The 25,960-nt window shown below is 28.7% G+C and overlaps 1 protein-coding gene across 2 annotated transcripts in view; it reads left to right on the forward strand.

Annotated features, from left to right (window-relative positions):
* The window catches only part of LOC100161716 (tachykinin-like peptides receptor 99D), a 272,402-nt gene that overhangs the window by 65,266 nt on the left and 181,176 nt on the right, over positions 1-25,960 (forward strand). For both annotated transcript variants that reach the window (XM_029491303.1, XM_029491304.1), the window contains exon 2: positions 7,332-7,515. The gene's annotated coding sequence lies outside the window, so the exon portion shown is untranslated. The remainder of the gene's footprint in view (positions 1-7,331; positions 7,516-25,960) is intronic.

Raw genomic sequence — 25,960 nt, forward strand, 5'->3', positions numbered from 1 at the left:
ACTAAAACAAATTTATTATTTTAGAGCCATCCAAAAGTATAACAAAAATCGTTTTTAGAGAAATCGTTATTTTTTGTAAACTGTCGTTGGAATTTGAATTTTTAACGCTCGAAAAAATTGATAGTGATTTACGTTAACATTTCTTTTTTTCAATTTCCAGTAAAAAAAAATTATGACAAATCCCGTGACAAATTTTCAAGTGTTAGATTCCTGAGAAGAAAACATAATCACACATTGTGAAGTTAATATTATGTTACATTCAGCTCCGCTCGGTATCCTATATACAAGATACAATATTGTTTAACTCGCAGAGAATACAGGACAAAAAACACCCGGTGAATTTTATCTACGTATTTCAAATATATTTAAGCAGTCAAATTAAAATACTGCTAGTACAAGTTTCCGTGGAGCGCGGGGGGGGGGGGGGGTATAGTGCATTTCGATGAGATTGAAAGACTAATATAAGCTTGAACGGATTTCTGTTTTCAATTTATCGGTAACATGTACATATTTTTTTTTATTTCATTCGCTTACACTCGGTTCCTACATCGTTATTGCAGAAATCTTCATAGCTCAAACGTCGTTAATTCGAAAACTATAGTGACATATTACCTATTATGCCACTCGTCTGGATATATCGATCAAAATATATGCACGCGCATTCAAATATATTTCATGTACCACGCATATTGGAGTGATATCACGAAGACAAAAAAATTCTACAGATCAAATTGGTTTTTTCCCTCTTATAATAGCGAGCACAAAGAAATTGTATCGCATTTATAATGCAGGCTGCGAATACAGCGAAACACGAGGAATTTCTTTAGAAAAACGGACCTGTACGCAATACAATTTAATTTGAAAAAAAAAAATGTAATTTGTAACCATCTCATATTTGTAAAACCGCGGTAACCGTCTTGTAAAATGTTAAATTAATAATCTTTGTCGGTGATGTTTTTAACGATCATTAAAAATAAAAATAAATACAAGGCCGTGATTTTGCCATTTTCGGAAGCGTAGTTTGACGTTTCTATAGTTTTTATACTCTTGTATAATCCCTGTTATTGTTGAATATGACACATTGCATTGTACAAACTACACTAAAACTGCTGTTTACTGATGGATTATATTTTTATTTTGGAGAGTTTATCAGCATAGAGTTTAGTCGGTAATGGTTTTACGTTTGTATACTTTAAGTACCATAATACAAAAATATGTGTTGCATATGTATTGAATGATTTTTTTTAACACTGTAATAATAAAATTAATCTATTATTTAGACTGAAATTCAAACACAAATTATTGTTCTAATAATATGACGAGCATCATATATTTGAAGTTTCTAAATATTGTTAAAAAAAAATACGAACACCACACAACACACGTTTAAAATGTAAACTAACACCGGCTTTTAATAAACATTATATATTTTAAGGAGGTATCCATGCAAGCTCTGTTCAGATTTGCTCCGCTTGAGTACCTACAATGTTTTATCATTGCTTAAAGATTTTTAAAAATGTTAGTGGCCTATACCTCGTGGTATTTGACATTTCTTCGAATACGACGTGGTTAGTGGAAAGACTATAATTGGTTATTCTGCATCAAAAATCAAAATAGTTGTTTCCTTATTTTTATATGATCTTAACAAGATTTGTCGTTGTAGAAATATTTTAATTTATTTCAATTGTATTTTTACGTCAACGTTTGTGTTTGCCATCCATAATGCTATAATGTATAATTGTGTAATCTATCATCGATATTAATTGTTTGTGTGTTATTGTTTTGTTGACACAAATCGAATTAAATCAGATTGAAAAATGCCCTAGTTTGGATTTTGGAGGTTTCACATGTTTACGGATTCTACTTTAGCCGTTTGGCTGTGAATTTTAATGCTAATTGAACAATGGCAGTTTCCACCGTACAATGTCAATAATGCTTACAACTCAAGCGTGAGCACAAAGTTTGTTTTATAATGTACCGCGAAATAGGCTTATAATTGTCATAGAGCGGTCGTCGGTGGTTATAGAGATGTTTCGTCCTATGAAACTTATCATAACTGTTAAAATATTTCTATTCGTCGTCTATTGAAGACTATATAGTAACAACTATTCGATTATTTTTACACGCTCTTCATTAAGACTTGCGATTTGCATAGTATTACAGCTATTAAAGTCACTCGGACAAATAAAACGTTTAAGCGTGTTGCATTTTTTTAATTTTATCGGTATTGAGTAGAGAAACCATTGGTACCAGGAGTGTATATGCGTAAAGTAAAATTTAAGTGTATTCCTCCCTTTAAATGTTATTTTAAGCAGTAAGTACCTACCTAGTATGAAGTTGTTTTTTAATTTACTGTAGTTATGTCAGAGCTTTCGCAGTGGAAGTTTCTCACTTTTACATTGTTTTCCTTACCCAATCGTTTACTTTGCAGTTAGCTGTTGTTCTGTTCCCTTTTTTTAAATGTTCAGACTGTTTTAGCTGTATGTCCGTTTTAAAATTGGTAACTTAGAAATAACTTGGAAACATATTATCAGCCGTGGGTTTAAGTTTTGAAAGATACGATTAATATATACATTGCAAGAGAAAAACTTACGTTTCATTGAATCGATATGATTGTGTTTTTTGTCGAGAATAAGTGTAATATTTTAGTCTTAGGGATATACTAAAAAAGTTATCATTTTAAAATGTACGATAAATTCACTAAATAGACTATTGTATAGGTACTGTATAATTTTTAAATGTTAATATATTAATTGTTAATTGTGTCTGTACGGTGTATATACTATTATATTGTGTTTGGGACCAAGTATTGTTTTTAATGCCTCTCGTCAGAGAATTTATGCTATTTTCGGTTTTATATAGAAGGTATTATTTTATTATTATGCTCATTCCTATTACTAGGTTTTATTATTATAAGTATTCCTATCAATGTGGGCTTGGGAGGTAATGGGCTGGTGGATCCGGGTTTTGGCCTTTTGTTCTGTTCCGACTCCTGGTGTATTAAATTTTACACTTCTTGATCTGTTTTGTTAATGTTGTGTTATATAATGTATAGTGTTGACAGTAATTCGGTATTGTTTTCTCGGATAAGTGGATTTTCTATAGCAGACACTCGACGTGCGGTAGAGTGTAACGTGAAATGTTAGTTTATTATTTGCTATTAATTCATGCTATTATTTTATAATTAGGCACTCGACGTCAAATATTTTGGGTATTATCTACATCCTGTTTTTTTTTTAAATAAACCAGATAAAGTGATAACTGATAGCAAATTTGTACATGATAACGTAATGATAATATTTCGTGTACCGTATATGTATTAATATATATATGACATAATCTGTATACTATTATATATATCGTTGACAATTTTTTTTTGTCTCAAAGCCGTATTATAGTGGCATATTTTTTTCAAAGTACATACCTAATATTTTGGCTGTATCTAAGTTGAGTCGTCGACACTAGCGGTTTTTACTGGTAGTACTTCAGTAGTTGGCTCCTAAAAAATTTCGGTTAGTAAACTTTGATGGGCCCTGCAGCCTTCCAGGTTTCATCTGCAGGTAGTATACAGTAGTTAAGTTCGAATTTTTACAAGTGATACAAGGAGATTTTCCAACGTATTTTTACAGAACTAGAAATGTCTATGGACTATAGAGCCTAACAAATCACTGCAAGTACGGTTAAAAGTATTTTATTTTTCACCAACATTTTTTTATTTTTCTATGAATATTTAACATTTTTTTTTTGCTATTTCTTTACTATTTATAAACATTCAAATTTGCCTTTTTGTTTATTTTTTTGATTTATGTCTGATTACATTTGTCTATTTTTGTAAAAAAATTTAAATTGAATACGAGGTTTCTTACAAAATACAAGCCAATATTATGTATTAACCAAAGGGTTAATCGACGGCGACAGGGGACCGACCGATCAATCTTTATTACTATTATCGGTCGATCGTATTCGTAGTATATATACAACATTATATAAAGAAAAAAGATAGATGAAAATAAAATCAACGGTATATTGTTATGCAGGCTGCGTTACCGCGGTCACGTTGTATCACGTAGTTCATTGCCATACCACTACTTTTCTATTGTCAGTTATAACTCGATCTCCTTTATTTTAAATTGTAATAATATTATCATAAATATATACGACTATTATATAAGTGTTAAAAATTAATAGTGTTCGTTTGTCGATCACTACTATCTGTAAAGTGTAGCTCATTAGTTGAAATAGGTTGGACACCCCTTGGCTCTTACTTACCGATAGTTGTGGTACGAAGCTACTTAATTACTATATAATATAGGAACTTAATTACATTTTGGAATATTTTTATTTTATTTCGACGACACTTATTAGTTAAAATATTGTAATAAGTTCAATCGTTAAATTATTCAATAGAATTTTAGACAACAATTATAATTGTTCAATGATCTCTAAAACGGTCTCAGTATATATTTGATTCACATGTGTAATAAATAATAATAATGGTAGTTAAGGTGACATTAATTTATAAAGTTTATAGAATTTTTGATCGAAGTAGGTACATGAATTTGGAGCTATGGATTTAACATAATGACCTATTAAAACCGAGGCACACTTTTCACTAAAACGAAATCATATACTTTTTTTACACACATTAATATATGATCGATCATTTCATATAAGTGTAGTCGTAGGTTATAAAATTCAAATTGTACGCCGTTTGATGTTCATCGTTCGGTACATTATTATTTATTATACATAAACCTACGCGGGAAAAAATTGCATCTTATTCAACAGTGGCATGTGCGTGTGGCATAATATTGTAATAGAGCCATATTATAGGGATGCGAAGCATATGAATATATGATCACCAATTATTATTAATTTCTATTTCCAATTCAAAGATAAGAAAGTTTAATAAATGATAAAGTAAAAAGATTTTTTTTTTACCGGGGAGGTTTTTATAAATAAGCGCCTAAGGGTAGGTACCTGCAGCTGCTACATTGCACGTACACAATTATTGTACATCTCAGCTCGTAACTTCTATACATCGGAATGATCGATTTTCTAGTTTCCTATTGTATTCTGATATATTGTACAGTTGCTGTACATCTGTGGTTGCGCGAAACATGTTACGATAAAAATAGCTTCACGTTTTCAACAAATACGATTTGGACGTGAGTAGGTAGGTATATGATATTACGACCATAATCAAAGTCGAGTTTGTTCGCTGTTCGTGTGTCAAGCCGAACATTAATAATTTAAGTTGTTACCGAGCGCAATAATAGTGATGCTAGACAAGTACGACTATATATTATGTTATCTATATTATATAATATGATCTTGAAACGTACGGAAATTATTATTTTTGCATATTATTTAGATTTAGAAATTTTACATCAAATTGGGTACACGTAAATATTATTATTGTTGTTGACGAAGTAAAGAATTTAATATGCGGACACATTCGCATTGTGCAATATGATCAACGATCATATACCACCCGCATAATATTCACTGACCACATTGACCACTGACCACACCGACCACTGACCGCTGAATAAGCTACTCATCTGAGTATTCGAGCATTATTATTTTATTATATTGAAGGTTACACAATACCTCTTTCAGCTGTATTTGTTTTGCAAATATTTTACACATGTAATAGCATAATGAAAAATATGCGCTCGTATTATAATATAAAAAAAAATGTACACTTTAATATATTATGGTCGGACGTGGTATACGATTACGGGGAATTACGGTATTTTATGGAATACCAATCCACGCATTTTTGTTGAATATTTAAAATTGTTATTAATTAATCTATATAGAGCCTCTATTATTAATACTGGGTACCTCTAGAAATCTATACAATTTTTGGAATTGTTTATTGGTACACGTTTGAAAAAAATCATTAAATATTCAACGGTAAAGTTGTATACTTTGATTAATTTTAATAAATGAACGATGTTTGCAGGGTTAAAACGAAATGAGCCTAGACCACTATATCTTTTCAGGGACCGATAAACGTCTCGTTTCTGCGTGATAAAATTATACTTTATATACTTTCGTCTAAAAAGTGGGTACCGCAATATACGGCATTTCGCGAAATTGAATAAATTACCCGTTTTATACACAAACTGGAAAATTATATCGGGTGGACAACGGACACAAATTATGTCGAAAACACGGATATAAGTAGTATCATTTACAGCTGTGGTTGGATACTATCTAACACCAAAAATTGATTATCAAACTAAATTTTTTATACTGTTTCACGACGTATATGAGTGTAGTATGACCGTTGTTATTGACCTGTGCATTTTGTTTGTCCAAGGAAACTCACATGATTTATTCAATATGACAATATTATCGTATATTCGTATATATTAGTAGGTAATTTTAATGCCTAGAAAAATAACGACTCTGGGTTATTGTTGCGAGTTAGGGTTTCTTTAAATTGAAACGTTTTTCAAACAATCGATACAATAATATAATATGCATCATAATATAAGAATTAAGAACCTTAGATTTTTTTACACACACGTTAATCATTATTAAATACTATAATATAATCTATAGGTCAGAATAAGGTAATTCCATTTCTTACAACTCTAAAATATTTAAAAAAAAAAAATAATATTATGTAGTATTGACGTGCAGTCATTGATAATGCAATGACAGTTTTATTTTTTTATTATTATCTAAAAAAAATAAGATTGAAAATGATTTCAAACAATAGGTCAGCATTTCAATTGGATTTTAGGATTAAAAAGACGGTACTGTCTATATAAAGAGATTTTCCCTCACAGCGTTTTGTAAATATACGTTTTTTGAACATATATTGTGTAGACTTTTAACATAGTTCTGCGTACCGCTGAAAATATTTGATTGTTACTGTTCTGACTGCCTTTGAACAAATGCATTTTTCGTACAAAAGTGATCCGGTATTTTCAATTTTTTTTTTTATAAAGTTCATTTTATTGCGATCTCGACAGGCAATGTTTGATGGTTGAACTTTTGAAAAAAGAGTTTCTTATATTACATTCTTTATGCACGTTTTTCAATTCAAGATTGTACAGTAATAATAATTATATTTTATTGTTTGTCAGTGAAAAAATGGTTACATCCATTCGCAAAATCCAAAACCTTTGTTTATATTTTGAATTTCAACCCGGTAAATGCCCGCGATTGAATTGCACGTCGCCAAATACTGACAATTGTATATTATTGTTTTTTATACTGAAATCATGAACGCTCGAACTCCCACAACAGTTGTGCAGGGCACACTATGCGGCGATTCTAATGATTATGTTTTTTGTTTTGTCTTGTTTTAGGCGCCAACGTGAACATATTTTGATTGGTGATCATCGCTGCATTGTCCGTCATCGTATGGTGTAAATAATGTCGAATAATGCACTCGGCGGACGACGCCGCGAAACGATACGGAGTTACCGGGAGACCACTCAGATAATATAAATAACGAAGACGAAAATCGTCGTTGAACTTTAAGTCATTAAGGTACATATTATTATATATTGTTGTTTTAATTTTCTGTATGCTTCTTTTTTTTCGCTTACGCGTCGAAATGGAATTTTGAACCTAATAGTATAAATTCACGGGGAGAACAAGTGGAAAAGCGATAGCAGTACAATTAATTGAATTCGCTCACTCAAATACGAAATCAAAGGTATGCGTTGAAAGGTGCGTTGTGTTGGACGAAAGGATTTGATCGGAATCAGTGAATGGAGGACGTACATTACGACATGGGGATTAAACTTCAACTGTATATTAGCTTTCTCCCGTTGAAAACAACGCGTTATGTACCTACGCACTATAAACTTAAGACCCCGCACTTGTAACGGAAAACGTTTGAATGTATGTTTTTTATTCACTGAGAAATGGCTGGAATATAATATAGAACATATTGACCCGACGACAGGCGCATAGGGTTCTTTCGAACATTGTATTGTAATTTTACACGGTCGTGGACCGTTGTAGTCGTTTTATTATCTCGCAAGAAGCGTTAAATAATACGTCCCAAGTCTATATCATATTTAGCGAAATATTTGAATCGTACACAATACATATATATATATATATATATATATATAATATATATATTATATATATATATATATATATATATATAATATATATATTATATCACTGATAAAACAAGATTTCTATAGGTGACGTGTACTTCTCGTTAAGTTTAAATAATTTAATTTACGAAACTCGAGTGAGTTACAATATTGATACGTCATCCAGTTATTAGTTTTCGCGAACGTCGCCGCGTTCGATTGTGTAAATAAAATAATTGTAAACTTGGTTGGTTTCACCGAAATAAATAATTACAAACTTAAGAATTGTATTTGAATTTAAAAATCAAACATTATGTGTATAAGACTATTATAATATTATATGCATAAGTGCAAATAATATATTTTGTGAATATTTTTTAATAATTGTTATTTGTAGGAAAACACTTTTAAGGTTGGCATTATATATTATATATATATGGCGTATTATGAAAATATTTGTTGGACACTGATACCTAGAGATCTCGAGTTACTTTTCATTAAAATAGTTACTAGCTATATATTCGACTTGGATTGATTGCGTAATGTCATGGCATGTGAAATGCCCAATGGAATAAGTAATTTTTTAAGAGTGCTCTAACCATATAATGACGAGCTCGAAAAAAATATTTTTTTACGGCTTCTGTGTCTATGTATAGTTGTCATAATATATTTTATAATAATTTTATTATAATTTTTAGTTTGATGTACTATTAAATATCCATCAATAGGTACTTGAGTAAAGTACGCCATTTAATTAATCATTTTTTTTTTAGCGTTTAACATTTGTATTGTTTTATTTATTTTATTATAAACGTTTAAATTTATTGAAACGCAAAATTGTAATTGTTCAAATTTTCGATTTAAAGATTGTAAAAATATAATATAATAATATTTACATCATTCATGCAGATGCTATATTTAAAATAAAGATTAATTCATATTTTGTTTTATGTATTTATTTTATTATACATATTTTAACGTAGATATCAAATATTATAGGCTATGTAAAATAAATGTGTGTAAAAGAATTTATCATATTATCAAAACGTTAAGTATTATCTTTATTACTTTTTTTTTTTTTTAAATGAGATTGCAAACGGGGCATAGTACAGTAATGCAATTATACTTCTGAAAAATGATTCGAATTATTTGTTATATTATGTAAACTTAAGTTCGATCAGGCCAATTTTTTAAATTGCGTTTCACAAATCTATAATACCTACTCATTTGGTTTGAATGTTTATAAATTACGACATTTAAGATGTTGTTTATTCGAAATCGAAATCAAAACTCTTGAAATTTGGACGGATCGGTTTCAAGTGGACATATTCACGGATTCAAATAATTGTTCAGAAGTCTTATCGCATTATTTGGTAGGATTGACAAAAAGAGCTACTATACATACGTGCGCGACGTCGCAGTGCGGTGACTTGTACGGGAGCGCTCCCCACAATTTCTTTTGGACTGGGTCACACACGTTATTGATAAGTTACAAATTTACACAATCCAAATGTACGCACTTGGATAATCGCTCATATTTAGCTCTTCGAAACCGGTCGATCCTTTTAATGCATTCTGTAATAAAATATTAGTAATGCGGCGTCAGAGATAGGCAAGCTAAGTACATCGCGCAATCGTAGGTTTATTTTTCCGGTATTCCATATACGAACATAATATATTATTATGTTTCTTTTTTTTTGCATTTCTACGCACGAAACTACCGAAGGCATAAATAAGTAAGTACATATTATAATGTGTTAAAATAAAATGATATTACAAAATACTGTTTCAAATGCGTTGCTAGTGGATTGTACGTACGTGTTAGCCGGCAATTATTGAGGACTGTTGACATCAAAATATAAACGCTTATAAAACCGCTACGCTATATACCACTTTACATTATATTAAAATATAATAAAAAAAAAGAACAAATTTATATTACAAAACGCGTCATTAATGATATTATTATTAAATTATGCACATATGTAAAATAATGATAAAAATCCGCAGAACTACACGAAGTCAGTCAGATATAATATGAATGACCTCTCCCTCTCAAATTGTTCAGAATGTCATCATCGCTATAGACCGAGAATCAGCCAAATAAAAATTGCACATAATTTCATAACGGCCAAAGAGGACGTCTTTATATGCATTGTCTGAGGCATCCGTATTGATATCAAACATATTATTTTCACCGAATTGCCATACATACGCCCAGGACAGAGAAAATGTTATGCTTCCGGAATCTCTCACTGAATCACTCAACCAGGACCCCAACTCTATCTCGGCCCCAATCAAATTCGACGTCACCACCGATATATAGGTATACTCAACAAGATAGAACTCTCCTTACCGTATAATTTAGTATTTAAGTAGATTTTATTTGATCGTTTGAGCATCTCTATACTTTTATATTATGCTTAACCGCAGTAAAATAAAAATTATGTAAACATTTTGAAGCTATCATTAGACACTTTAAATTAAGTCGTCTTAAGTTTTTGTTTCTTGGTCATAAATCTTAAAAATTTAATTTAAGATATTTCATTACCTAGTTGTTACCTTACACTATTTAAAAATGTCAATAATGCGTTGGTAGTAACCATTTTGTTACAAATATTTGATGGTGAAATGTTGATGAAATTTGGATACACAAACGAAAAACAAATTTTTTTCATTAACGATTTTAGTTATTGTGTTGTAATTCAAAACACATTAAATCGTAGAGACTTTAAACTTTCACCTTTACCTATACAGTATATTATATTCTACGAACAAAAACATTTTCAAAATATTTAGATTAGTTTTAAGCTATTTATACAACGAAACTATTCGTACTATGAAACGCGATTACGTGGTATTGGCTGAGTACTTAGTAACAGCTAGTACATGGAATTACATTATAATAATAAATTATTATATTATAATATTTTATCTTCACTCAGACCCGTTTATCATAATATGCCACGATTTATCATTATTCATTTAAATCGGATTTAACACACCCATTACAGTGACATATTTATTGACGAGATACACCTTCAATCAGAACTTCGACTTTCCGGTTATTTTGACATTGGCACTTTTCACACCAAGACACCGATATGTATACTAAATATTTTTATGTATGTATTAAATTATAGATTAATGTCACAGCAAAGTCTAAATTCTAAGTTCGAAAATTGTGTTTTTATTATCGCGATGAAAAAAAAAAAAAAACCCGATATTTCTTATCTATTGATTAATACGAACTTGAGTGTTAAGTATAATGTGTGAGATACATATTATATTTTTCCTCGACGATTACTGTAGTGGACCTCTGCCAAAAGAAATGCTTTTCCAATGGTTTGTTTTTCATTTAAAATCCCTCCCTATTGTATCATCAACACTCACTCTTAATATAATTTAATTATATTAAAAATTTCGTTTGCTTTTTCTATGGAACAATCTATAAAATATAAATAGAATAAAATACTGTAGATGGGTTTTTGTGTTTAGCGAGTAGTGGGCAAAGCCTTTATACTTTAATATAGTCTTATAATAATAATATAATAATTTAAAATGCTATGTTTTTGAAAAAAATTAGTTCAACCGACCATATTACTGATAGAAAAATAAATTAATAATACAATAAAATCAGCGCAAGTTTTTATCGTTGAAGCAGGATGCGGATAGGGCATCATAGGTATCTATATAATATGTTATTGGTACGTCAGATAAATCACACGGTGAGACAAACCATACATGTAATAAAAGTTTACTGATCAATTTTATATTATAACATAGAAGATTTTTTATATTTTCATTTTATTGAATGAAAAAAAAAGGAATTCGAGGAATTTCGTGTACAATATTTAAAAATTAGTATCTAAGCAGAAATAACATGAAGTTTTCTATTGAAATTCAATTTATTAAAACTGTTTGGCTCTTTGTACAATATATTTCTGACCTATATACCATATTAAAGGATAAATTAATTTAAAATCGTATGCTTAATGTATATATATTTTATATTTTATATTATAATATAGACATTGTGAGCTCGATTTATTTTTAACCATTAATAAGAAAATATAATAGGTAAGCAAATTGTAGAATTATTAATAGAAGGTTATTTTAATATAATATTCCTAATTGACTTTAACCTTACAATACTATATTATAAATATTTGATTTCTCCAGATGCTGTTTTTAATTAATCACTCGTAGAGATTACCAATAGTTTAATAACCTCAAAAACATTTAGAATAGATTAAACATTGAAGAAATTTAAGGTATTTTAAGTGCAAAATTTCTTTTAATATCAACAAGTCATCGCATCCAAAAGTCCTGCACGCCTAAATTTCCATTTGCTTATACGCGTATGCTCATATAGTGTTTGAGATTTGGGGGGGAGGGGTTGAAGCCCTATTGTAAAAATATTGAATAACCTTAATTCTTAGCCCCTAATTCCCCTCTCCCCAATTTCACCTATGTCTATACGACATAAATGCGATTGTAGTGGCACCACTCTTTTTGGCCAATTCGGTTTGAGCGCTTAAATAATATATATATTACGAAAAAAATTTCACTCCCACTTTACAACATATAACACGCAGTGGAAGAAAATTTAAATGCAAATACCGCAAATGACTTGCCATGCAATACAATATATTATCATTGTTTTAGTATATAATTTGAAACGCGTAACCTTTGTTCTGAGATTTAAGGACGATTGTGCATTATAGTAGCTGGTGACCTTTTTTTGTTCGCACACCATATATGATTATTGATGTACACTCCATTTCTTATTCGAAAAACTTACTCCTGGAAGCTTGCAAATCAATCTTGATTGACATTTTTAAACGTTCTATTTCGACGATTGTCCATTTCGTCTTGAAAGTATATGGATTGATGGCGTGGAATTTTTATCAACCCAACTGATCTGAATACATTATCTCTACTCGTTTATTCTCTCTATGAAAGTATAATTAAAAACGTAATTTTATAAATTCGCACTCACTATGATTAATAATATTGTCGTGCGTTTTAATTACCGTACTGGTTCTTCAATGTCCCAACGACTGTTCATATCGATTGAAGTTCTCCGGACAAAAGAGTAGTTTTTATTTTATCATATATTGATGGTCTGGGGAAAAAAAAAACTCTATTGATGATCCCGAAAATACAAAGTAATTTATTTAATAAATTAATATATAAGTATATATAAGTAATATATTGATCTTATAATATTTTGGGAAGGTACATTATTACATGTAGATGTAGTTTGATTTAGAAATTAAGGTAAGTTAAGTTTTAAAATAGTGAAAAATAAGTCAGTTTACATTTAATGATATGGCAGAAACTAATGAATCACATTATTAGTTGTAATGTTTTTTTAGTAAGAATATATTTGGTGATTGAGATCCAGGTGGGGGGGAAATTATTTTCACAAACAAAGTTACTTTAGATATAGATTTACATTTTACTGCTTACAATATATTTGTAACCATTGAGTTTTAAAATAGAACTTATATTTTACGTGGACATAATGATAATGTGCACATACATTTATATAACCGTGACTTATCTGCAGTGTAATATAGTGGTTAATTCGGTCATTAATTTTACGCATGAATCGAATCCACGTAACTACCTACTGTGCACAAATGTAAACATAATTATTTCAGCCATTCAAACGAAACAAAGTATAATAGGAACAATAATCTATATTTGCTTATTTCAAAAAAGCTTGGACGATCACTACACATAGTTAAGGAGGTTGACGGCATAATGGCATCATTAAATCCGCGGACCACATGGTTGTACCCATCATTCCAATATAACTATTATTAAAAAACTTATATTGTTCAAATAGAACGATTCTACCGAAACATAAATAACTCGTATAAGTTATTGATTTTCTTTTTATATAAATGTTATATTGCCTCTTACAAATACAGACTATGCTATTAATACAAGCATTTAAAAGTTTGAAATAAAAAAAAAAATCAGTTATTCCAACCCATGATAGAAATACAATGTAATAATGTAATAAGTACTCTGGTGAGAAATTTTAATTATTACTTTAGTGGTTACATTGTTTCTCCAATTAAAGTTCTTAAAAGTTTATTTTCAGATACCATATTGTATAGTAATATTTATAGTAATTTTACACGATTTTAGCACTTCAACTCTTGTTGAAAGATATAATAAATAATAATATTATACAATACTATAAAATATTATAAATTTATGAATTGTATTTATATTACCTATTGAGTTATCAGTTACATCTTGTTTTTAAATGTGATAAACATAGGTAATATAATTAATAATAGTTAAAAAAAAAAAAAAATCGAAAAATAACTAATTAGTTAAATATAACTTCCTATTTAAGCACTTCAATTGGATTATGATTTATTTTTAGCATTTAGTGTGGGTACTTTTTTAAATTAAAAAAGCTGATTAGTGTACTCGCCTATATTATATTATAATAAATATATGTACGAATTTCACTATATTGGGTATGCGATCGCCTAATCGAAAAAAATATAATGATTGCGAGTGACACATGCCATTGTATTTAAATTTATATAAATTTATTCATTATATTTACGTTAAAAAATTTTTCTAGAATAATGTGACAAGGTTATAAATATATACCTTACATATATAATATTTTACTCCCGGCATAATGAACATGGCTTTTTTCATGAGAATAATAATGTTCTTTGTTTATTTTATGACGTGGCTCACAGTAACGATCTATAATATTATAGTTTGATGTCAACAAATAAAAGCCGTGTTATATCACACGTTATAAAAAAAAATGAATTACTATATATTTTAATATTTGCAAATAGTATAGGTATACCTAGTCATGTTCTTGTGGTGCCGCATTTCTAAAAGTATACCAAAGTTACACTTTTAAAAGATTATTTTCAATTTATACCTTTCGGATTTGCTAGAATTATTTTAACGATTTTATTTAAAATTAAAAATATGATACTATTTGAAAATGTTAATATACTTTTAAGAGCGGTAAAATTTTAACAGACCACCCGAATGCACGACAGTTTTTTAATTATATTTTGTACGATGTCATGCATTTTTTAGTTTATACCATAATATATTTTCATTATTTTGATACATTACACATTATTTGTTTGTCTAGACTGTTGGTAGAACATACAAACGTACTATATTTACCATATAAATCGTGATTAATTAAACATCGCGTTTTATTTAAAACTAAATGTATTAATATTAGTAGTTAAGTAGTATACGCATATTTTCAACTCGCGAGTTTTTATAATCGATACATTATTATCATTTGTCACACTGCATATACCTACGACATACGATACGTTACACTGTGACGATAGTCTAATGCGCACAAATATTATACGGATATAGGTACAAATGTACAATAATTGAATGTTCGCGTGACCGGTTTTAGTTTCGGTCAAAATAAATAAAAGGCCGGAATTTCGTTAAAATGTTTTCCCCGCGGGGACCTAAATACTTGCGGCGTGTCAAAAAATATAGATTCAATTTATAGATGATACGTTTTTCATTGTCATATTTTCCATCCCGAACCACCGGAACACACGGTAATAAAACCCTTAAAGGCTCATCGGCCCGTGTAATAAAATCCGGCCTTATTTACTGGACGCGCAGCAAGCCCATTATAATATACCTACGCCAAAAGACGTCGTATACTTCTAGTCCTTTATTCCGGTCGAAAACGTTTTTTTTTCCCTTCTCCTATTGCCCGTTGAATAATTGATGAATGACCGCGGCCGGTGCAGTAATATAAGTGAGATTCGCCTGAACTGTTGATGATTATTCACTCTACACACAGTGTGCATATAGCATGACAGAAATGGGAAAAAAAACCCTTACGTCGTACATAAATTATCTAAATATACAATATACATCGAGGCCGCATCTAGAAATTTCTTTCGGGCGGTCATGTATATTGTAATTTTATTGAATTTAGGTTTTGGGGTCCAGACCCCTGGACCCCCCCCCCCCACTACCTCAGACACGGCGTTGATATATATATTATATTGCTCTTAACCTGTGGTCCGCGGCTCCCTGGGTGTCCGCGATACTCATTTCTGGGGGTCCGTGGCTGCAGCCTTAACACATAACGCGTGTCAATAAGTGACATGCGAGTGAATTAATATGACAATATTGTTGGATTATTGTAATAATTTTTTTTTTCATATATAATATGTAAATTCTACACCAAATAATTGCATCATTAATACCTATTAAGCAATCAGTTTTTCTTGTTCATACAAAATGTACATATGCGTACAGCACTGTAGTCTCGACAGTCTTATATTTACTGCCACTAGAGTGCAGTTGATCGATCGCACTCGATTGCAGTTTTATATTATATTTTCATAAAAAACTAATTGTAATAAAAATAATTATAAATGTGTATGTTTTGTTATGTGTAGGTACTTATGTAATTTGTTATATGTATAAAATAATTATTATAATTACCCGCGGGTTCTTAATGGCTAAAAAAAGCCCCACATTTTGCACCACGTGTGGAACACGCACAACAGTAAAACACATACTCACTGATTGCCTAAAATACGAAGACCTCAGGAAAAATAAACAATCTGCCTGAACAATTACCCGAAATCCTGGGACCCGACGAAGATGCAAACAACAGAACAATACATTTTCTAAAAATGTCTGATTTGAATAAACTTATTTGGCAAAATATCTTCATAATAATACTGTTTAAAAAAAAAAAATGCAACCACATACGCTAATAAGTAATAACCATTGTTGTTGTTGCGTTTTCTTGATCAATAAAAAAAAAAAACTTTTATTAGTTTGATTATGATAACATGAGATGTTTTGTAAAAAAAAGGTATTCGAAAAAATTTGGTAAGGGGGTCCGCGATTCCCAAAAATCTTTCATCGGAGGTCCGTGATCTCCAAAAGGTTAAGAACCGGTGTACTATATTGTGCTATTTATAATATAATATTATTTATATACTATTTGTTTATCGATGATAGGAGCTGCAGGAGCAGGTCGCATATAGGGTGTTTCGTTTGATAATTTTATTTGAAAAACGTTAGATTTTTATCGGCAGTTAGATGGGAAATTTTCAGTGAAGATATACACTTTTTATTTCGTTCGTTCAAAGCCGGCGGCGGCGGCGGCTTTATAACGACTCTACGTTTCACAGTCACCAATTTTTAGAATATAGTTGTTATTTTTTAATGATCGGAATAAATTATTTTCTCCTTCTCAATATTATTGTTTAAAGTAAAGCATATTTTTTACGCAATACTAGTATATAGTAATAATATTACAATAACGAGCACAGTATCAGAAAACGTGGAATCGAATCGCGTTTAAGAAAAATCATAATATTATCTTTTTCCTAATAAACGATTGACTATTACAGTGTAATCGGAATCTCGTCGAGGCCTTTGCGAATATAATTACCCCCCCCCCCCCCCCCCTATGCACAGCGATGAAATGGTATAGAAAAACGGCTGCTAAAAATTGCGCCCCCCGCAAACTTGCACCCCTGGACCTCACCCGCGAGCTCTTCGATAACACTTTTTACGATTTGTGTGCATCAAAAAATACTTATTTGTTTTTACATTTAATTGCATTAAAGTCTTGTAAATTTATTATTTAAAAATAGAGAAAAATACGAAAAAAAAACAATATTAAAAACAATATTAATATATCGGTAATGGCAATACGTTTTATGGTTTTAATTAATCAAGTCCTCTCATCAGATTCATTGTTATTCTTAACAAATATACAATTGTTTGTGGTTTTTTTTTTATATTGAAATAATTTATAATTCAGTTTGTATTGAAAACAATAAAAATAATATTTAAATTATGTTGCGTGGTATTTAGAATAATTTTAAAACCAACAATATACTTCAATCGCAATAATTCAAATGTTGTATTTAAAGAAAATAAAACTTAATACCACACAATTTTAACTTTACTCGAATAATTAAATTGGATTGTACCCTTCCGAGTTTAAAATAAACAATAACAACGCTTAGCGATAATGATTAAATATTATAGAGTCCTCTTTAATATTTTTACTTCCCAATGTATTTCATCTTATTTTCCTATTCTCTCTCTCACCTAATTAGGTGCACTTATATATTTATCAATGTTCAACCTACTCTATAATCAAAATAATTTGTATGCATATTACAATCAAAAATGTATTCAAACATTTTCTATTTTTTTTCTGTTTTAAAATATAATTTTTTTATTTAGATTCTATATAATTAAAATAAATTGAACATTTTTTCTAATAAGTAATATTTTAAAATTAGCTTTTATTCAATTGTTGGTACACACATCATATATTGAACTGCATCACATACTTTATCTCTAGCTATTTCATGATATCGGAATCATCTCTTATTTATTTTACTTTGACACAACATAATACGGTAATCAGATAAAAAATGTGTGCAACTCCACAAACTATAACTTTTTAACTAACTATCTGCTATCGTACTGTAAAACTAGGTGAATGTAAAAGGTTTTACCTCAGAATCGAGATTTTATATTATTGGTACTTCAAAGAAATTTAATTGCGGCACGTATCCATAGAGTTTGTGCTCTATGTCTGACTACTGTGATCAATGACGAATATCACACAATAGTTTAGTATCGCCACCATGTCCACCATGATACGCATTTTATAAATAAGTTATAATTTATTGTTAGCGTTAATAATTAATATCATTTAATTGAAAGGCTAAAACAACGCTCTGATTGTCTACGTAATATGTAATAATAATAGTAAAACAATATGTTAATTAAATAACCTACGTTTATAATACAACAATTTATTTTAGTTTCAGTCTGGTAGAAAGAATCAATGGATTTTGCAAAAACCATTTTTTTTTTCTAAAACATACTGTTACATTATAATACAGAATACAGATTTTAGTTTTCAAAAGAATCGTAACAATAATAAGACATGATTTTGGATTAAAAGTAATCTAGTAAAAATCATTTGTGAATGCAATCGATTTTTTTTATTATTTTTATCTCTATTGAATCATCTTCAATCAAATTTTTAATAAGTACAAAGTATATTAATTGAAAATACATTTTTAATGTATAATATATTTTGATGAAGCTGTCCCAAAAAGTAATCCAATGACTTATCAGTATTTCACCAATCTGTTGTCATCAATAACTATAGGCACCTATATATTATTGTTATATTAATATTTTTATTTTTCATGAGGTTGATAATTAATATAAGTTATACTTTTATAAATTAGTTGCTACTTAAATCTCTTTTCTATAATTCTATACAATAGTATCGTCTACGTATACTGCGTACCATTACTATATCAATGTAAATTTATTTATTATTAATTAACCATTACTAAATAATTATGTATAGAAAAAGAGCAATTTTAATGTGCTTTTAATACCGAGCACAATATTGTTAAAAACTTGAAAGTAATTAGATTCCAAGAATACCTGAACAGTTTAGTTATCTTTTTTTTGTAATACGACATTTTGTCGCGTTAAACCTTTGTATTTTTTCAAGATGTTTCAACTTTCATGGTTATAAAATATAAATCATAATTCATGATAATACAATTGAATATCAATTGAAAAACTTGTTTTGTACATTTTACATATCATATTTTGCATTATTACTATTATATATAAGTATAGACTAGTAGAGTTAGAGTATATACAATTTAATATACTTGTATTTCAAATTCATATTATGAAAACGGTTGGACTTCGTTTTTGGAAATGAGCTACAATATGACTGTCGCCAAACATAAAATAAATACTGAGAATTTCAAATATTTAATGTATGTCTTTTGTATAAGTATTCCTTTTTTTCGTATATGGCACTATAATAAGTGTCCAATTTTGTAGTGACCACCTCTGTTGAAAATATATACAACATTACAACATAATACCAATATGTATAATTGCATCTATGCTTATCAATGAAATGCTATGATACTAAATTATTTCATGCGTATTGTAGAATACTTGAAAGTGTTGCTTGATCAAAGACTTTTAGAATATTTTATAAATTAAATAAATATTAATTTTATAACAAAAGTGTGAAAATATTTTTACTTCATAACATGAAGGTGCACCACACAATATTTATTTTTCTTCAATCGTGGGTTAATACGTCTTTATATTACAATAAAAACGATCACAAAATATCAAAGTAATTTTTGAGTTTTTTTTTACTCAATTTATCGGCATCATTAGTGTAAACAAACACAAAAAAAAATATAATTATTTTTGGTATCATGTAGTTGCCGCAGATAAAACAAATAAATCAACAGTAATATTTATCTATATAATATTATATCGTGTTTATTTTATATATTATTGACCAGATGGAGTTAAAACAACAATTATTGCGTTTGAGTTACATTTATGTAAAGGCCAAAACATGTGATATGAACCCAAATTTTCACCTGATAATTTCACTTAACAGTATATTTTGACTTAAATAACTCAACCCCTTTTAATAATAACTTTTATAATTGTACCTACCATAAACCAAATATAATATTTAGAATTTTCGTCTTTAATATTGTAAACAACGAAAGCCTTTTATTTAATGTTCTCCTAGGTAGTGTTATTTCAAAATAATAATGTCATAAATACATTATTATTTCGTATGACGCATAATTTATTATATATTATGAATAACAATCTATACTCGTATGAAGTTATGAAAGCAGTTATTGTTTAATATAATATAATATAATATAATATTAAATGTAAAGCTGTTGAAAAAAAAAAAAGTTTTCAATACCTATTCTGGTTAACAGGTAATTCACTATTGCGGATATCGCAGATAGGCATATTTATCATGTGTAATACAAACATTTCATTTCGTAATGCCTTTTGCATTTCATATATTAATACTTGGCCGGTTGACCTCTGTTGTTTAATATAAAATGCAGACCCAATTACTTAAAAATGTTGTAAAAATGAAAACACCATGAAAACAATAATTAACTTTAGAAATGTATTATGACATTACACGTTAATGATAAACAACGTTATTATATCATTATAACGAGAAACCAAATTATCATAATCGTTGAGTATGATTTTCACAAAACACTTTGCTTCATCCGCAAGAGTAGCGAGTGGGTAGATCAAACAACGTATAATACAATTTAAAGATTATCTAATAAAATGTATAGGTGGTAGACCCTTGTATACCTAGTAATGATTAAAAAAAATATGTAAGTTAAAAAAATTGCTATAGCTAAGACATATTTTATGTTAATAAAGTAATTATTATTATTTTAATTTTGTAAGCGCGATGGAAATTTTTTCAGATTACCTAACGTTTAAGAAGCATAACAATATAGTCTTTCTATCATACCACCACCAGAGTCGACCATCACATTATTATTACTATGGATATTATTTCTAAGATAAATTGTACAAGAAATTTTGACAAACGTACAATTTAAAATAGAATTATAAAAATATTTTCATTTAACTTTGGATCTTGTCTGTTTGTCCGGATGTATAATGTCTTCGCGATTTCTCGACAACAACCAAACATGCAGGGATAAACTTGGTATATTCTGATTCAGGATGTGCTCTAGTTGTGCATGACGAGGAAAATTTTCTAAAATTTGATTGTTTTGACTTTCAAAAGACAACCGCAGTCACGTGGGTGATTCGGCGGCGAGGGCTTCGTTTTATCATAGGTTATTGGTTCACTAACAAGTTGAATAAAAACCTTTTTTTAGTTTTATTATAACTACAATCTATCAATATTATTTCAATATTTTGCGTTATTTTTTTTAAATATATAAAATATTATTTTGAATGTCCCATGAACTAATATAATTCAAAGTGCTACAAAATTAGTTTTATTAAAATATTATGGTAACCTATATATAAGACATCACACAATCATCATGTTTTTCTTTAAACGCATTTATATGCAGAAAGATTGAGAAAATCTTAAGACGTAGACCTTAAAATAATATTGCATATACAAATCCGAAAAACAAAAACTTACCTACTATAGTTATTTTCTTATTCGAATCACATTTATTTTTTAAAACAACATAATATGTATTAAGTATATAAGTTAGGAGTTTTTCACAAAATCTCTGAAAACTACTGAATTTATAACTACATTTTCAGACGGTTTGAATGACTAGTACTTTATAAAAATTACAAATATTTACAAAGTGTAAGGGAAAGCATTTATAAGCGAGAATATAATAAAAATTAGTGAAGGTATTTTCGTGTGAATTTTTCGATTTATCTGAAACTTTTTTGTGTGAACCTACTGACTATGTTATTTAAAAAAAAACAATGAGGATTTTAGTGTTGAACAGTTTTTATTTTCAATACATATTTCAATGAGCTTAAAGGATCTAGATCAGTATAATTACTAAATTGGTTACTTAATAAATGTAGTGAATTAAATATGACTGTTAAACTATCAATGCTATTATTTTGGTGACATGTCAGGACATCGTAGTATTACAATTATTGCAATATTTACAATATACATACATAAAATTCACAAATTAATTGTACAGTAAATATATTTTAATTGTTATATAATATAACATGACAGATGCCAATAATAGAAATGCATATTAAATTTGAGTATATTATATTGTATACAATATAAACTCTACGATATTAATTATAATATATAAATAAAATAATTTAATTATTATAGTCGTTTAGTTAACAACCATGGTATATTCTGTGATGATACATTCAAACTAATAAATAATAATAAATTCCAACGACTCACCACTCTCGAAAATGTCTTTAATACAGGTGTATTAAATAATAATAATAATAATACAAATACATAGACCGGTTGTCTTTTGACTTTAACACAGAACGCATATTATAATAATTATATGATTAATATTATACTAACCAAGATTATATTATAATCTTGGTTAGTGCTAAATCAAGTTGTAATTGAAATATTCAGTATGAAGCTCCACAATCCAGATTTTTTTTATATGATATATATTGAAGACATTTATAATACTATTTGAAACATAGACTGCGTGAAGATGAATCACATGTTGTTCAGCAGTGTTGGTTATTATCTAGATAAAATTATTTCTTTAATTATCTTAACTAGATAAAAAATATTAAATCATCTAATTATCTCATCTAGATAAATGTAATGGTTATCTGCGATAAATAATAGAATAACAAGAATATTTTTAAACACTAAAATAGCCAATAATTTACGAGAACCTAGTAGTGATTCCAAATTCCAATATTATTATAGTTAAAAAAAGAAATGTTTACTGAAATATTGTCATTTTTTTTTTTTATTTAATTTTTATCCAAGTTGTACTAAAAATTAAAATTGTATATTCTTTTAGTTGATAAATGGCATTAAGGATTTATTAATTAAGAAATATTACCTAATTAGTAATTACTAATAAATTACATTATTATTAATATAATTTAAAAACAAATTATCTATTTTTTATCTAGAGAAATATATGTGCATTTTTATTTTTATCTAGATAAAAAAATAAATTATTTTATATTTTATGTTATCTGGATGATTGTTGAATGATTTATCTATTATCTTATCCAGATGATTTTTTGGTTATCTTTTCCCAACACTGCTGCTCAGTGTTTAGAAAAATATAAAATATTTTTGGAATTACACTCAACTTTTTTTTTAAATCGGTTTTTAATAAAACTTATGACGGGGAACATTGTTTTAAATTTTCAAATCTTAAGTATGGAATTTTAAACTGTTTAAGAATTTATAATAGAAAAATAATTTAAACATTGTTTACGATTTTGCTGAATTTCGTCAACATTAAACGCTTATAAAAAATTACAGTATATTTTTTAATATTCGTATTTGAAAACGTATTATAAACCTTATGGCTTATATTACATTTTCAAGGTTTTTGGCCGTTTGAAAACATTTTTACCGGCATTTGTAGAAAAATAAAACTAATGAAAAATCGGAAATGCTGAATGTCAACATATTATTACGATGGTAACAGGTCACGTCCAGGTAAGACATTTATCCGTTACCGTTTCCTCGTACGATAGGTAATACTAATAATAATGTAACGACGTGTTAGTGTGATGTGGTTAAAATGAGCACAGTGACTACTACAGTGGTTAAGTATAAATTGCAAAACATCTTAAAACTATAATTTGTTAGATGGATGCTTGTTATCGTAATTTATTGTAAGAGATGACGTATTACACAACCACGAATGATCGGTGGCTACTGGCGAGAATGCGACAGACTATAACAAATTATAACAACCCATCCACTATCCAGGCGCGTTTTTAGGTCCCGGGGCGGCAGATGTTTTGGTCCAATTTAAGATGGGGGGGGGGGGGGGAGTAAATCATAATGACATATTATTACCGTGTGCTAATTATTGTATCAAAAAATAAATAAATTTATATCATTATAATATATTTTAATTATTATAGCTATATTACAATTTTCTGTTAAAAGCAATTATTACATCTCGAAAAGTTTCAATAAATCGGAAAATAGTAAAAATAACTACAAAGATATTAAAGGTCAAGTATGAATCGAGAAAAGTGTTTTGCGTTGCAGTTATTGACGATTGAATCAGAAATGATAAGCAGGTTACGCAGATTATGGAGAAATGATCATTATACTTTCAAATAGTTATTTTCAAATGCGTCTAGATTATTATTTTAAATAAAATTAAGGTTAGAAAAAATGCAATAATAATAAACAATACATTTGTTTCAGTTTATATATTTTATTTCAATATACATTGTCAATACCATAACTACTCGATTCTTCAATATGTACAATATGACGTACAATACAATCTCCGTCTTACAAATGTGTAACATGGCAAAAACTGTTTGGCAAGGGACAACTTTATTTCCTCTGTATTTGAAGTGGAATTTCCAAAGTTTCACAACACACAGGACAGAACTCTATCTGCGTCGTAGAGTTTCAATTTTTTAGATAGCACTAACCAATGTTTTTAATAATTAAATGAAAAAAAAAACAAAAAAACATTGTGTTCAAAAACTGATAACCTTAATTGCATTATGTTATCCAAATAATTAATGAGCTACGTCACAGACGAACTTCTCCCCTTTGCGTTATGGAATTTTGGTAATTTCACAGTAAATACAGAGGGAGTAGAGTTGTCCAGTGCAAAACAGTTTTTACAATGTTGTACATAAGACGGAGACAAGACCCGCTGGGTGTAGCGTCCTCTTAAGAAATAACTCATAGATGAGAGTACGTAGTTTAGTTTCTAATCGATTTTTGTGAATTTGTTTCAAAATGTGTGTTTTTGGATTGAAAATCGCTCAAATGTTTTTCCGAAGTTATGGTCAAAAGTCTTCAAAATCTTGTATTTAAGTTTAAAATACCGAATTTTAGTAGGGAATTTTTCATCCTTAATATTATGGGGGAATCAGTAAAGCGCCGTGAAAAACAAAAGAAAAATTATGGAAAAACGGGAGTTTTCACGCAAAATCTGTTTTCCAGAAAATGTATTTTGGTTTTTGGTGCAACTCTTAAACAAATGACCGTAGGTACATGAAATTTTGCTGAATGTTTATATTATCATTTTCTGTAAACCATCATATTTTTCAAATATTTTGACTTATTTTGAGCTCTTTACACACATTTTCAGTTTCCATTTATTTTAGTTTTTTTTTCTATAAATATCAATAAAATTTTATTTGTTGGTTAAAAAAGCTTGAAAATGTAATAGAAGACTCTTAATATGTTGTTTCAAAGGCAAATGAAAAGCATTGAAAATACATAGGCACAATTTATTTATAAGCATTTATAGTTCGAATTTTGAGAAAATATATCAAAT

Source organism: Acyrthosiphon pisum, chromosome A3, assembly GCF_005508785.2.
Source record: "Acyrthosiphon pisum isolate AL4f chromosome A3, pea_aphid_22Mar2018_4r6ur, whole genome shotgun sequence".
Classification (NCBI taxonomy): domain Eukaryota; kingdom Metazoa; phylum Arthropoda; class Insecta; order Hemiptera; family Aphididae; genus Acyrthosiphon; species Acyrthosiphon pisum.